The 14809-nt window shown below is 44.2% G+C and overlaps 1 protein-coding gene and 1 long non-coding RNA gene across 5 annotated transcripts in view; one reads left to right on the forward strand and one right to left on the reverse strand.

Moving 5' to 3' along the window:
• Positions 1-14809, forward strand: part of LOC137508550 (uncharacterized) — a 76193-nt gene that overhangs the window by 41102 nt on the left and 20282 nt on the right. The window lies entirely within an intron of this gene.
• ACER1 (alkaline ceramidase 1) overlaps positions 1-14809 on the reverse strand; it is a 200520-nt gene that overhangs the window by 3309 nt on the left and 182402 nt on the right. The window lies entirely within an intron of this gene.

Genomic DNA, 14809 nt, shown 5'->3' on the forward strand with positions numbered 1-14809 from the left:
TTGTATTTGCTTTAGCTACCACTGCTTGGCATTGTGTACAGTTACTTAACTTGTTATCAACCAGTATTCCCAAGTCCTTCTCCAAGTTTGATGAAGGAAGAAGATTACCAGCACGATCACCTTCCTTGGCTCCTCCTGAGCTGCCTGCGTCGGACACAGGTGTGTTGCTAGCCCCAAAGGTCAGAGGCACGTACCCCGGATATATTCTGTGGTGCTGCGGATGTCCCTCAGGCAGAGTCACCTGTGGTGCCTCAATGGCAGGCATGCTGGGAGCTGTGATGCCTCAATCGGGGTATGCTGGGTGCTCTGGTGCCTCTATGTGGGCATAGTGGGTGCTCTGGTGTCATGCTGGGTGCTGTGATGCCTTTATAGGAGCAAGCAGGAAGATGTGGTTCTTCTATGAAGGCATACTGGGAGTTGTGGTGCCTCAACGGGAGGACCGTGGGAGCATTGGAGGGGGTCCACTAGAAGGTCAGGGAATGCTATGGGGGGACTGCCTGACAACCTGGTAACAGGCCAGCATGCCCAGCAGAAAGCCAGACTAGCCAGCACAGAATCCAGGTAATTCTGCCTAGTTATGTTTAAGTGACACTGCCTATTTATGCAATATGCTACTTTTTTTTTTTTTTATTAATGGAGAGGGGGGCTTCATCCAACATTTTGCTGGGCAGGCCTACTTAGACCGCTGTTAAGTTCATGTAAATTTCGCTTCACACATGACCACACCCACATTCTGGTGCATGGCCACACCCATTTTGCCTCTGGAATGCCCAAAAGTGCCCGGACTCTTAGGATCCTAGCAACGCCCCTGGTCAGACATCAAGTCATTATCACAGCAGCACTGAGGGATGACCGCTGATGTCCTGTAGAGGTACTGCAGCTTGTCCGTTCCTGGCACCCATGTAGGAGTCAGGTTTCCTGCTCCTTGCTTCCTCCTGGATAAATGGCTGGTCACTAGTAAGTAGGCAAATCTATGTGTGACTGTCCCTAAAGAGTAAGGGTTCACAAGTCCACGGGAGTGGGGTGGGGTTGAGGGGGCGCAATTTTTACACTCTCGCCCTGGGTGCAATTAAGCCTATAAACTGCCCTGGGGTGACACACTCTGACACTTAGAGTATCACCATCTCTCACAGCAGTATTTACTGAATGATGTGGGAAGGGAGACACAACTTAATTCCTCTCCTCCTCTCCATGGACTTCCCTCCAGAGCCCCCGCACCCGTTGCAGAGCAGCGTAGCAGTCGAGCTTAACTATAGTATCACTTGCTCCTGATCAATGTGATACTCAAGCCGGACCATTGTCCTCTGCAATAGGAAGATACATGGAGCACCCAGGAGCAATTTTTCCCCATAAGAGAGGTTCATAATGCAATGTGCTGTTGGGGGGGCTAGGGCTTGGTGGAGCGCCATTACTTACCGATGGGGCAACTCCCTCAGCCCCCTTTTCCTGTGGAGTGCGTCACGTTCCCTTGCGAGTGTCCGAAGCAACAGACAGTTCAAAGTTTCTGCCTGTGGAGCACACTACGGTTGCAATGCCAATCTTTAAAGTACCAGAACATGTAAAGTGGGGAATGTCATGATATAGCAGCTGTTTGTGATATTGGGATAATACAGAAGCATATTTTTCATTTTTCTGTCTGCTGTGTACTATTTCAGCTGTGTCTGGCTTTGGGGTATAATTGGGCACCAGGCTGAAGGAAGCTGCTAATTTGATTGTCTGTAAGGCCATGTAAAGTACATTAGCATTCAGTTCCTCTGGACACTGCACCCTTCAGCAAGGACACAGGTAAATAGATAACGACACACACTCTTTTCAAACCTGCAGTCGGGAACCGTATCTGCAGGCGTGCCATGGAGCCAGTTCTTAACAGGGAACATGGCACAATCCAGAGGGAAGGGGTTAGAGGAGCAGACCTTCATAGGTGTAAGTAATAATGCTGCTCCCCAGTGGCACAGTGTATTATGAACCTCTCTTATGGGAATGTTCATTGAAAAAAAAACTGCTCCTGCGTGCTCAGTGCATAAGCAAACAATATCTACTTGACTTATAATAAATAAGCCTATCAATCCTGAATACAATCCTCTTTCAGATTTTCAGTACTATGCCTCACTGGGAATAATGATGATTAGAGTATTGTACATGCCGCATTTCACGTGTGGGAGATAACAATAGCCCCATTTTATGTGTCGGAGATAATGTCTGCATTACGTGTGGAAAATGACTGCATTACATGTAGGAGGTAATTTCATGTATTGGAGGTAACATTTGCTGCATTTCATGTGTCGGAGATAATGTTTGCCACATTTCATGTGTCGTAGGTACTTTTTGTGGCTTTTCATGTGTTAGTAGGTAATGTTTGCTGTGTTGGTAGAAAACGTTTGCTGCATTTCATGTATTGATGGTATCATTTGCTGCATTTCAGCATTTCATGTGTAAGAGATAACGTTTGTAGCATTTCATGTGTCGAACATAAAAAAAAATCCATACTGTTCATGCGTAGTATGAGTGAGTAAGAGTGTGCCTGCATAATAGTTGTCAACTTACTGTACACTTGTGGCCATACTCTCACATGCACAGTAGTACATTGTCCTCAAGGCAAATGTAACATCTTCATACACATCTGAGCCTGAGATTCTGGTCAACTGATTTTGAGGCACCAGGTGACCCTGTATCACACTGTAATTGATTTGTAGTGTACTGGTATATTTTCAACCATTACAAGTCCTATATTGCAGATCCACTAGTACCATATTTACGTCCAGCAACAATTTGGAATGGTTGTTTCTACCTCTGCTTGTACCACACTTCGTGGTAATTTTCTTCCAGATTTTTTATTTTTAAGAGCAGTTGTGTTTCCTGTAGCAATATGTTTTAGGCGTGGTTCACACTTGGTAGGATTAACAATAGTGCATTCACAGCGTTTCCTGAGTGGATACACTGTGCCCCGTTGCAGTGTCCATCGATTTGCTCTCACTCACCACCAGAAGGCATCAGTCTTGCCGTTCCCACTGCCATCTCTGCTGTCTTTTAAGTCCTCAACTACTGCTGGTAATGTTGCTGGGCTTTGGGATAAGCTCGGTATATAGCTCAGAGCCCCGGCAGAATCATAGAGCTCACATTGTATTACAAAACTCCAATGAGGATCCTCCCTAGCAACTGCAAGGATTCCCATTGGTTCACCATGAACCAGTGAGAGACTACTTGGTGCTAGTGAAGATTCCCACTGATCTTTTGCGATTGCAGTGGAAGCCCTATGCTTCTGCCGAGAATCTGGGCTATATAACGAGCTTGTTCCCGAGCCCAGCAGCAGTGAAGTACACAAATGGCAGAGGAAGACAAAGAAAACAAGTGAGTAGATCTGAAATGGATGGGGAAAACAGGCTAGTGATAATGTACACTGTCTGTTCTCATAGGCTTGCATGGTTTCCATGAGCATCCACAATGTCTGCGGTCTTCGAAAAATTGGGCCTGCCGGTAATGTGTGCTCTGTTTCCCAACCTGCTCCTGTTCCACTCTGTTTTAAATGGAAAGCGTGAATGGATTCTATGCTTAAAGAGAACACTTAACAAAAATAAAGTATTAGGGAGGATAAATAAATGTATTGCAAAATGAGAAGTTAAAAAAATTGAAAGCAGATCAAGAAATTAATTATATTTGCTGTGTAATTTGTTTGTGGTGTTTGAGCCTGCAGATGTTTACTGCTATCTGACAAGAAAAAAAACAGCACCAATTAATAATCTGTAGTTCACTAACAATGTTTATGCATAGAGTGAGATAGTGCTTGCTTGGCAGTTGGAAACAACTGTTAGTTCCCACTATGCAACAAGGCTAACAGACAGAAAAGTCATGGCCAAGGGCCCTAACATCACACTGTGGGGAGAGGTTTCACGACAATATAAGCCCTCCAGATGTCCCTGATGATCTATTCAAGAAGAGGTAAAGATTTTCTCATGTGAAAGGGGTTAGCAGGTACTGATTAGGGTGAAGTTCAATCCTGGGTTAATGTCCGTCTTTAACTGCTTGCACCCCACTGAATCGGAGCATTGTTTACTTAAGTGTGAACCTAGCCTAAAACAGTTTCATATAATCCGAGTGTGTCATTGAGATTGCTGACTCGTGTAACCCCAGGTATACAATCTCTACCAACCATTCTGAACCGGGGTTCCATGAGAACCCTTCAGGGGTTCCACAGCATTTTGCCAGTTCTGTTGGACAAAATAGTCCCGCTTCTCCATTTTTGTGGGACAAAGTAGTCCCAATCTACTGCTGATGCAACCAGTGGATTAAACTAATCCACAGAGCTTCACCTAGCTTCGTTTCTGAACAGGAAGGTGGTGGCAACTATGCATGTGTCAGCAAGGGAGATGAAAGTGATGCAGCAGAGGAGAAGACGGAGGCCGGTTTCACACTGTAAATTGGGGGCAGTGATGCAGTGCGTTGCTTCCGCCGCACCACATCGCTCCCCAGAAACAGGCCTTTGTGGAATACTGTGCTACTACACAGTATTCCCCATCTGGCATTGGGCCAAGCAGGAAGTGACACGCGCTTGTGGTAACTTCCTGTTTCAGAGTATGCAGAATTACACAGAAGCGCATTGTAAAAATATGCTTCCACGCATGCGCGCCGTGATGTCGCGTCGGTAACTTTTTAAATATCCCTGCGTTGCCATAGATTAACATGACTTCCAGGCAGACACAGGTTGCCTGGAAGTCATGTTATGTGTGTGTGTGTGTGTGTATAGATAGATCGATATCCTATATACTCGCGTATAAGCCTTTACATTAGGAAAGCAAGACTTAAAGCGGACCTGAAGATAGTTTAAAAAAAAAAAAAAAACTTACCTGGGGTTCCCACCAGGCCCCTGCAGATGTTCTGTGCCCACACCAGTCCTCAACGATCCTCCGTTCCCCTGCGGCGGTGCAGTTTTGCTTTGTAGAGTTGCAGTCCATAGCTCCTGTACGGCACTGACCGCACAAGTCCTTGTTCGCGCTTGTGTCGCCCGGAGCATCAGGCACAGTAGAGAATTTCTAGTACTACAATCCCGACACTAGGAGCGCAAATGAGGATGCACGCAGCCAGGGCCACGCAGGCGCAGTGGCCGTCGACTTGTAAGTTCGCAAAACTGAAACGGCGCATCGGCGGGGGACTGGAGGATCATTGAGGACTGGCGCAGGGGGCTGATTATTTTTTTTTTCTTAAGGTCTGCATTAAAGGACAACTGAAGTGAGAAGAATATGGAGGCTGCCATATTTATTTTCTTTTAACAATACCAGTTGCCTGGCCGCCCTGCTGATCTATTTGGCTGCAGTAGTTTCTAAACCACACCAGAAACAAGCATGCAGCTAATTGTCACGGAAGAGCCGTGAGACCAGAAAACGCAATCGCAATCGGTTTGCTGCAACAATTGTCGTTGACGTGTCAGATCAGAATCTTATGTCTATGGATACCAGGCAGTCAAGGTCTCTGTTGTCTTCATAGTTGTGGCAGATCTCTTTTCATGAGAGCCAAGTATGCTCTCTGATAAGGCCTGTGTGGTTAATTAACTTGTTCAAAAGAAGTCCCTTTCCTGGCCAGTGACACCGAGGTGTGAAAGCTCTCCAGCAGTAAGCCCAAAATGGCAAGTGTTACTGCCTTTTGAAGAGACAGGATAAACTCAGCATGAGACCAGACTGCCTGACTCCGTCAGAAGCAGAGAGAAAATGAATGCTGTATAGGATTTTTTGCCTATTTATGGAATACCGTATCTAGGATAGTTGAGAGTTGTATCATTGGGTTTGTAGTGTCTTGCTGAACCTTTTGATACCAGTCTTGAGGGGCAAGGGGTACGCTACAACCAAGTTATTAAACTTCTCAGGAACTGGGCCCTCTACACTAATCACGTTTGATGTCATAGGAATTGTCATAATCTAAGGAATATTAAAGAACAAGCGACACCCATGCTAACCTAGAAATAAAAACCACATATATAAGTAGATAAATACTACCTCTACTTGCATAACATATGTATTGTGCTATCCACGTAATGATTCCTGAGAATTTTACAAAGAAAAAGCAGAAAATCCTTTTCTAGGCAGTGGCCATCTTGCCAAGCTAATGCTGACATCATAACCTTCCTGACTCTTGTTTCTCCCCCTCCTTTCTCTTGCTCATTGTGTATTCATTAGCTGCCCTCCTCCCAGAGTCTTTTTTTTTTTTTTTTTTTTTTTTTATTTACACATCCAATCACTGAGTCACCTCAGCCTTGCTTGTAAACACAAGTGATCAGCTAGGCAGGGAAATAAATGGAAGAGGAGGAATATATTCTAGATAAAAAGAACTCCCAGCATTCAACTTTTTGGCACTGTTTGGCACTAGGGCCAGTGCTTCTATAGTATGTAATAACTCCAAACCATAACAGCAGAAAAAAGTTTTGAATGCAGGATTAGCATCTTTATCACTTAATACACTTAGACCAGTTGCTGTTGAAATTTGATTTTTTTGGATGTCAAGGTGGTGAAAACTGGGGGTTGTCTGAGCACTACTTTGTATAGAAAACCGACTGATCGGAACACATTGTTGCTATACAGTAGTGCTCATCCCAACCACCTTGTGAACGGATTGCCCGACCGTTTCCCAATTTCTCAGAGTACTTAGAATATGCTCAGATAGAAAAAACGCAGAGGATGAAATTGTCAATATGAGGGCTAGGTTTAATGAAAGAGGATATCCAGATCATATTCTCCAGGGAGCAATCAGTAAAGCACATGCCATCTTTAGTGGCACTGTTGACAAATCGGTTAAAAACAACATTCCATTTGTTCAAGATTTTAACCACATGTCCATGACTGTTGTAAGATCAGTGGATAAGAATTTATCCATTCTACAATCTGATAAAAGCCTCAACCCCATCCTTAGAGAAAAACCATTGTTCTCGTATAGATCAAGTAAGAGCATTCGTGATATTTTGGTTCAAGCAGACCCAAGCCAGAAATATAGTAAACAACAATTTATCTTCTCTGAGAAGAAAGGATGCTATAAGTGTTTTAATTGCAATGTTTGTAATTCTTTAAAGGGGTTCTTTCGCGAAAAAAGTAGGCAGTTAAAAAATGTGACAGATGACAGGTTTTGGGCCAGTCAATCCTTTTTAAGGGGGATTCTCAGGGCTTTCTTTGTTTTCAACAGCATTTCCTGAACAACAGTTTAACTGCCAAAATAGCAATATACCAGCCGGCCTCCCTAATCTCTTGCACACTATTATGTCAGTTAGATTTTGCAACTGCTGTTCAGGAAATGCTGTTGAAAACAAAGAAAGCCCTGAGAATCCCCCTTAAAAAGATGGACTGGCCTAAAACCTGTCATCTGTCACATTTTTTAACTGCCTACTTTTTTCGCGAAAGAACTCCTTTAATTACAGGTACCTTGTTCACTCATCCAAGCTCTGGTAAGAAATTTTATATGAATGACTATTACAACTGCAACAGCGAATACTGTGTGTATCTATTGAAATGCCCATGTGGCAAGAGATATGTGGGAAAAACCACTGGAGCTTTTAAAGTTAGGTTCCAACATCACAGGAGTGATATACGTATTGCCCTAAAAGCACATCAGGAAGGCAAACCTTTGGATTCCACCAAACCTGTTGCGGTACATTTTGTGCAAATGGGTCACAGAGTCAGTGAACTGAGGGGCCTTGTCATTGACAGGGTAAAAAAACTGAGACGAGGCGGCGACTGGGACAATCTTTTGCTTAGGAAAGAAACCTTTTGGATACACACTTTGGACACAGTGTCACCCAAAGGGCTTAATCAATTTAACTCCTTTTCATGTTATCTGAATGAGAGGTAGTGTTATACTCATGCCTCCCCATGAATGCTTACTGTGTATTTTACTTATCCTCCTATTGTGACCATTTAATCATTATTAATCATTTTATCACTTACAACTGCACGTTTTTTTGTCCATACAGGTCCTCCCTCCCCCTTTTTCCTTCTTGTTCGTTCCCTTTGTCCCTGTCTTGCTTATTCCCTGTTTTTTCCTGTTCCCTTCAATTTCCCGTGGCTCCCATCCCTTTTGACGTATATGTAACATTGTTGCTTATTGTTGAGCACTACACCAGGGTTTGTAACCTTCTTTGGAGTGTAATTGTTGCAGGTATTACACATTGAGCAACTGACTTACTAACAATCTGTTTCCCCCTGTAGATTTCAGGATGGTTTGTGATGGTTGGTGCACGCCCTCGTGGGATGTCCCCCGCACCTAGCGCTGTATTATGTATTGTTAGCGTAATCAGTGCGCAGCCAGTACAGTGTCCACCTGTTTGTGCTCTGTATTGTGTATTATCAGCGTAATCAGTGCACAGCCAGCGCAGCATCCATTTGTTTGAGGCTCGTCTATTGTTGCCAGGGTAACGCCGGACGCCCAGGCATACTATTCTTCATACAGTTCGGTCCGTGGTGGTTGCCAGGGCGATGCTTAGACGCCAGGCATACCATTACGTGCAGAGTGCGCTGGCTCCCCTATTGGACCTTTGTGGTCCGATGTTGGGCCACGCCTCTTCCGTCCCGACGTGCTCCATTGGACTTTACGGCGGATTCCTTCCGCACTTGCCAGAAATGGGCGTTAGTACAGTTCGCCCCACTACCGGAGGAACTCCCTTAACGGCTGCTGGCGGTTGTGACTGTCCCACGGAGACGACGCTGACCAATGAATTTAAAATCTAGTGGTGAGTGACAGCATAAGACATATTATCATTTTTTCCTATCCATGCATTTAGCAAAGGTTGCTTTGAGACCCATTTTATGGGCTTTTTACAGTACATCCACAATGCTTGGGAGTGCTTGTTTTGCATATAGGTTATATGATCTACTATTTGCTTCATGTTTACTATACAACAAGTGGGTGTTACATGTTTTGATGGGCAGGGCTTGTATCACTGGTATATATTGGTGTGCACAGTATATTGTAATGTTTGTCTGCACTTATCTGATGAAGGGGACCCGCAGTCGCCCCGAAACAATTGTCATGCTTGGTGTTTAACATGTGATGGATCAATAAAAGACACTTTCTTGCTCCATTGAGAAGCTGGTGTGCGAGTTCACTTCTGGACTTTACGAATTTGGTTGGATGTCGGCTTTGCATCCAGGACTCAGCACCCATTTGATTTACGGAAAGGTGTGCCGCTCCTGATCTCACTACTGCATTTATGGTGACAATACCGCTTTAATCTGTTATCAGCGCAAATGTGGCATTTATCGGTTTTGAATTACAGCGTTTTATAAGTTTAAACCTAATTCTCTCTCCGAGGGAATGAACTGTGATTCGTTTGTGAACCGGAGTGGGCTGACTTTGTTCCACCCCCAAAACTAGCTTCCATAAAACCAGGGTGCATACAGGGAGGGGCAGTCCTCCCCTGTGTACCATCACCTGATCAAGCCAGCCAGAGGACCATGTGGCTGGTGGCCATTTTGCCTGAACTGAAACAAAGGAACTTTACGAGTTTTCCCAGAAAGGACATCTTCCCTTATTTTTATTTTCCATACTGTGCTATTATTTGTCTCTATAATTGTTGATTTTAACGATTTTCTGTATATATTATTTATATTGCATTTATAATAAACAACGTTAACATAATTTATTTGTTTGGCTACACCTATTATTCAGCAACACAAAACCGAACCTAGCTTCTGAAGAGTCACTACTGTTGTTGATAGCTAGATCAAATAGAGTGTGTTTAACCGTTTTAATTTGCAGGTCTAGAATCAGCCAGTCAGTGGTTTCCTCTGTCCCATTATAACAGAGGTGGCGGCAGTTATACACTGAAATAGTGTGTAATTTGTAATACCGTAACTCACAAGCTCCCTTCTAGTCAGTCTGCTGCCAAAATCCCAGCGGCTGCTGCGCACCGATTGCGACCACAGCTTGCATGGTCTGTGTGCTGAAACCGATTGGAAGGCATTGTGCGGTCCGGCCACTAGGGGGGGCTTGTGACACTAATCTTGTCAAATCTGACAATAATGTCAGAAACACCTAATCTGCTGCATGCTTGTTCAGGGTCTATGGCTAAACGTATTAGTGGCGAGGATCAGCGGGACAACCAGGCAACTGGTATTGCTTAAAAGGAAATCAATATGGCAGCCTCCATGTCCCTCTCAGTTTAGCAACGCCGGTGATCCTGCTGTTCTCTTGGGCAGTGGCAGTGGCTGAATCGCAAACCTGGGGAAGGCGCACAGCAGGTGCGGTCTGGCCTTGGCTGGTGCGCATGATCTGCGCGCTTGTTTGGAGGGCTATGGCTGGGGAGATCCAGATGCGGAATCAGTAAGAGGGTCAGGCGGCTGATTTTGTTTTAGGGAGGAGTCCATATCCTTCTCGGTACGGGTTCCCTTTAATTTAACTACCGTATATACTTGAGTATAGGCTGCTTTTTTTTCGTCCAAAAAAGCGTCCTAAAAGTGGGGGTCTCGGCCTATACTCGAGTCACTTACCCCCCACCATGAACAAATATAAAATAAAGTGTCCCCCGTCTCCACCAGAGCAACGCGGCCGCCGCGGATTTGCATACAAAAGTGACAGCTTTGTGTTGTCTCCTGCTGTGTTCCGTGTCCTCCGCCAGAGCAGTGTGGCCGCCGCGGATTTACATACAGCACAAAGCTTGTGCTGCCTCACGCTGTGTGTATTGTCCCCCGTTCCGGCAGAGTGGTGTGCGTGACCTATTTACCAGTGACGATGCATGGGTCCGCCACCTTCCGAGTGTCTTCTTACGCTCTCCAATCCATGCTGCCCGCCAGGAAACATCTTTAATTGGTCAAACGGAGTCTCATCTCAATGACGCCACTAGAGGGCATCATTGAGATGAGACTCCGTCTGACCAATTAAAGATGTTTCCTCGCGGACAGTGTAAGAAGACCTATGCCGGTGCTCCAACACTTTATCCTACACGTCGAACTAACCTACATCCCATAGACTTTTACTATCCCTTCCCCTCCCCCAACCCTAACCCTAATCCTCCTGGTATACGTTTGACAGTGGATGTAGGCAAATTCGACGTGTAGGTTATCACGTCGGAACACCGGCGGGGACACTCGGAAGGTGGCGGACCCGTGCATAGTCACTGGTAAAGATGCCACGCGCACCACTCTGCCGCAACGGGGGGGCAGCACAAGCTTTGTGCTGTATGTAAATCTGCGGCGGTCACACTGCTCTGGCGGGGGACTCGGAACACAGCGGGAGACAGCACAAGCATTGTGCTGTATGTAAATCCGCAGGGGACAATGCACACAGCGGGAGACAGCACAAAGCTGTCACTTTTGTATGCAAATCCACTGCATGGATCAGTAGATATGCCGCGCTGCTCTGGTGGGGGACACAGGGCACAGCACACATAAGGAGACAGCACAAAGCTATAGCTTTGTATGCAAATCCACAACACACTGCTATCACTTTGAAAGCAGCCCACAGCCATCACTACAGGTCCTCCTCAAGTCAAACCACTGTATGCACAAGATACCTATGCTGCAGTTCAAACAGCAGGCCTGCAATTGTTGGGACTTCAGGGTGTGATGCTGCCTCCAGCCCTTATGATGTTTGCTTATTGTAACAATCTGCTGGCTCTGATAGTTACTCTGCACAAAAGCTGTGTGTGGCCCAGTGCACACCGAGCGGTTTTTGGAGCGATCCGCCGGCCGCATCCGCCTGGAAAAATGCTTGGCTAATGTATTGCAATGGGATGGTGCAAACCGGCGGTTTGAGGTTTTTGCCAAGCCGCAAACACGCCTCCTGCTCCGCGTTTGCGGTTTGCTAAAAAACCTCAAACCGCCAGTGTGCACCACACATTGAAATACAATAGCCAAGCGTTTTCACTGACTGATGCGGCTGGTGGATCGCATACAAAATCCGCTTGGTGTGCACCCGGCCAAATATCTGCTCTCTGCTCCCAAAACCGCTAGCGTTTTGACGATCTGCTAGCGGTTTTGGTGTGCACTGGGCCTAAGTTTGGAAAGTGTTCTATTGTGAGGCAATAGAGGATAGGTAACTACCTGCTGATGCTGCTTTAAACCACACTGATCTGCAAAAGCATTAACCTCTTGCTGATATGGGATAGGTTCATCTTTTGCCACCAATGCAACCCCTGACCTCGGCTTATACTCAAGTCAATCTTTTTTGCCACTTTTTTGATGTAAAAGTTGGGGGGTCGGCTTATACTCGAGTATATACGGTAATCTGGATTGGGGGAATGACGGAATATTGTTAGAGACCACAAATTACTTCAAGGGATGTATGTATGTTGTGAATGGTTTTGAGGTCAGAATGTTGGGTAAATGATTGTGTTCATGTACACCCTTTGTATATTGAAATCAATGGCAAATAAGAAATAAGAGAAAATAAAGTATTATCAAACGATGATGCAAACCTCAACGCAATACAGGAGTGCTGCAATGAAGCCAGTCTGTCTAAATTGGGGTAAAAGTACTAAGTGTACGCTGAGTTTGAAAAACAAAAAAAGCATCAGCGGGACAACCAGGCAACTGGTATTGCTTAAAAGGAAATCAATATGGCAGCCTTCACATAGCTCTCATTTCAGTTGCCCTTTAACCACTTAATCCTATCTGGATGGATATATCCATCCAGATAGGCTACACTGCTGCTGCTGCCTGGGGTGCACGCTCCCGACACCTTCCGCTAGCCCAGAGATCAATGAATGGGAACGAAGTTCCCATTCATTGCTCTAAGTCCCCATATGAAAGACCGACACAGTGAAAGAGACGGCTTCGTCTTTCACAAAGCCCTACTGTCTCACTTCCGTATTGCGTAGTAGTACTACGCATTTAGAAGTGAGATACGAGGACATCTTATGGCCAAATAGTAAAATTACATCTGTAAATAAAAATTTCCAGATAATGACATTACTTTTAAAATTAGCCCCTTACCTCCCAATTAAAAAAGTACATAAATAGTTACCTGAGGGACTGAACTTTTTAATACATATGTAGTAAAGTATTAGGTCTCTTTCACAGTGGGATGGTGCGTTTGATGCGACGTTAAAGTCGCACAACGTGCCCCTAACGCATCACATGTAGGTTATAAAATTGGACGTTATTTTGTACTACATTATGTCTCTTGGTGCGCCGTTTTTGTTGCATACTGATGGAATTAAAACTGCGCATGCGTTACATTTAAAAAATAAATAAATTGCTAAGCATGTGCAACACACATAACGCAGCAAATGTATTGCTAAATGCAAAGCATGCAGCACTTTTTAAATATTGCTACATAGTACTCACAACGCAACGTGTGCCCTGTGAATGTCGCACAGACTTTGCATTGCTGTGCGTTAGTCTGCGTTGGAACATTTTCTAACATGCGACTTTAAAGAGAATCTGTATTGTTAAAATCGCACAAAAGTAAACCTACCAGTGCGTTAGGGGACATCTCCTATTACCCTCTGACACAATTTCGCCGCTCCTCGCCGCATTAAAAGTGGTTAAAAACAGTTTTAAAAAGTTTGTTTATAAACAAACAAAATGGCCACCAAAACAGGAAGTAGGTTGATGTACAGTATGTCCACACATAGAAAATACATCCATACACAAGCAGGCTGTATACAACCTTCCTTTTGAATCTCAAGAGATCATTTGTGTGTTTCTTTCCCCCTGTTCTCATGCACTGAAGTTTCAAGCTGCTTGTTTCTTCCTGCAAACAGCTTTGCCCTTGTTTGTAATTCCTCAGTATGTGAAAGCCCAGCCAGCTCAGTGGACGATTTATCCAACTTGTAAAAGATAAGAGAGAAGAGAGAAGCTGCTCTAATCCTAAATAACACACAGGCAGTGTGCATAGAGGGGCCTGGAAGGGGGAGTTCATAGCAGAACCACAACACTGAAGAACTTGGCAGCCTTCCAGACACAGGCCGACAAGTCTGACAGGGGAAAGATACATTGATTTATTACAGAGACTGTGATAGTGGAAAGTGTTGCAGTAAGCTAGAACACAGTAGAATAGCTTTTTGAACTTGTAGGATGATAAAAAACAGGATGCAATTTTTGTTACGGAGTCTCTTTAACATCGCACTGTGAAAGAAAAAGTTATGGATGCAAAACTAAAAATGCACCTTTATTTCCAAATAAAATATCGGCACCATACATTGTGATAGGGACATAATTTAAATGGTGTAATAACCGGGGCAAATGGGAAAATAAAATACATTGGTTTTAATTATGGTAGAATGTATTATTTGAAAACTATAATGGCCCGAAAACTGAGACATAATAATTTTTACTATTTTTTTTCTTAATCTTCCTGTTAAAATGGATTTATAATAAAATAATTTGTAGCAAAATGTACCACCCAAAGAAAGCCTAAATGGTTGTGGAAAAAACAAGATATAGATCATTTCAGTGTGATAAGTAGTGATAAAGTTATTGGCGAATGAATGGGAGGTGAAAGTTGCTCGGATGCATAAGGTGAAACGACATTGAAGGCTGAAGTGGTTAAATACTGCTTTTAAGCGTAGCTATTTTGCCTTTTCATATGTAGTAAAATATTATAATAGGATAATCTTGCGTATTAGGATAACTAATAGGATAATCTTAAAGAGAATCTGTATTGTTAAAATCGCACAAAAGTAAACATACCAGTGCGTTAGGGGACATCTCCTATTACCCTCTGTCACAATTTCACCGCTCCCCGCCGCATTAAAAGTAGTCAAAAACTGTTTTAAAAAGTTTGTTTATAAACAAACAAAATGGCCACCAAAACAGGAAGTAGGTTGAGGTACAGCATGTCCACACATAGAAAATACATCCATACACAAGCAGGCTGTATACAGCCTTACTTCTGA

Source organism: Hyperolius riggenbachi, chromosome 1, assembly GCF_040937935.1.
Source record: "Hyperolius riggenbachi isolate aHypRig1 chromosome 1, aHypRig1.pri, whole genome shotgun sequence".
NCBI classification, from domain to species: domain Eukaryota; kingdom Metazoa; phylum Chordata; class Amphibia; order Anura; family Hyperoliidae; genus Hyperolius; species Hyperolius riggenbachi.